We start from the raw sequence: 1685 nt of genomic DNA, 5'->3' as shown, positions 1-1685 counted from the left end.
AGTTTTTAATGAATATTAATTACTAGTAATGAAATGAGTGATGGAAATTGCCAATTGAGGAACCGAAGCATTCCTCGGAATTAATGTCCTGATGGGAAGAAATGATATCCCAGTGAATAGCTAAGGGCTATTAGCACCAGCTCAGCTGCATCTCTGGGGAACGTCTAAATCAAAGGTCATAATTATGCTCTCCAGAACAGCAAATGAAGATTCATAGGCTCATAAATTTCCTCTTCTATGGGTCCTAGACTTGTGTGGCTCAGTTAAAAGGCAGGGATCAAGAATAAATGTTCTGTTTAGTAAACCCAGAGGTTAGGGGCAGGAACACTCATCATTCTGTAATTCTCTTAGAACCATCTAGTTTAGAGTCTGTCAAGAGAAACATCCCTGAGGTTATCATCTTTGAAGGAACCTCAGTTTTCACATTCAGAATTGGACTATGTAATCTCTAAGTTTTCATTCAATTTAACATTCTATGAGCTGAGGTGAAATTTTTACTGACAGAACCATCAGTGAAACTTGACATGAGAACACAGTGGTCTTGAAGTCATAAGTACAGTATAAATACCTCAGTCATCTGGTTCTTCTTTGAGTCTTGTATTTTGTGATTCCTGTACATTTGCCCATAAATAATTTGTATGCCTTTTCTCCTGTTAATCTGTCTATTGTCAGTTTGTTTTATAGACTCAAATTACCAAGCTTTCAGAAGGAAGAGGAAGGAAAATCCTCTTTGCCCCGATACCATAATTTGTTCAAGGTCGATCCATGCTGAAGCATGTGTTAGAATCCCCTTCCTTTTTAGGGATGAATAATATTCCATTGTGTGTTTATACCATGTTTTGCTTATTCATTCATCTGCCAATAAATATGTGAGTTGCTTCCACCTTTTGGCAATTGTGAATAATACTGCCCTGAACATGGGTGTACACATATCTGTTTGAGTCATCTGTTTTCAAATCTTTGTGGTGTATACCCTGAATAGAAATTCTGAATAGAAATTACTAGATCATACGGCAATGCTGTTTAATTTTTTTCTTTTAATAATAAGGATGCCAAGACCAATGATTACCAGCTGCCCAACTTCCAAAAAATACGCTTCTGAAAGCTCTTGATGTCAATTCCACATGAAGAGCAATCTGGTTGCCCTACATAGGCCACTCATGACAGAAGCCCTTTTTCTCTATTTAATTTTTTAAAGAACTATCATATCAATTTCCAGAGCAGGAATACCATTTTACATTCTTAACAGCAATGCACAAGGGTTCTAATTCCTCTGCATCCTTACCAACACTTGTTATCTTCCAGTTTTTTGATGTTAGCCATCCTAGTGAGTGTAAAGTGGTATCTCACTGTGAATTTGATTTTCATTTCTCTAATGATTAATGATTTTGAGCATCATTTTATATGCTCCCTGATCATTTGCATATTTTCTTTGGAGTAATGTCTATTGAAATAGTTTGCCCATTTTTTAATTGGGACTTTTCATTTTGTTGTTGTTGTTGTTCAGTTGAAGTTCTTTATATATTGTGAATATTAATCTTTATCAAACACATTATTTGAAAATATTTTCTCCCATTCCATGGGTTGACTTTTCACTCTGTTGATTGTGTCCTTTAATACACAAGCGTTTTTAACGTTGATGAAGTCTAATTTATCTATTTTTTTCTTTTGTTGCCTATGCTTTT

The 1685-nt window shown here is 35.2% G+C and overlaps 1 non-coding gene across 1 annotated transcript; it reads right to left on the bottom strand.

The window, feature by feature from the left end:
- Positions 1–1045: 1045 nt before the first annotated feature.
- On the bottom strand, positions 1046–1178 carry LOC115935699 (U11 spliceosomal RNA). Its single transcript, XR_004071318.1, has one exon. It is a non-coding gene; the product is annotated as a U11 spliceosomal RNA (small nuclear RNA).
- Between the last annotated feature and the right edge of the window lie 507 nt (positions 1179–1685).

This window comes from Gorilla gorilla, chromosome 7, assembly GCF_029281585.2.
Source record: "Gorilla gorilla gorilla isolate KB3781 chromosome 7, NHGRI_mGorGor1-v2.1_pri, whole genome shotgun sequence".
Taxonomy (NCBI): domain Eukaryota; kingdom Metazoa; phylum Chordata; class Mammalia; order Primates; family Hominidae; genus Gorilla; species Gorilla gorilla.
The sequence above is the reverse complement of the archived record's forward strand: the minus strand, read 5'-3'. Positions and strand labels throughout refer to the sequence as shown.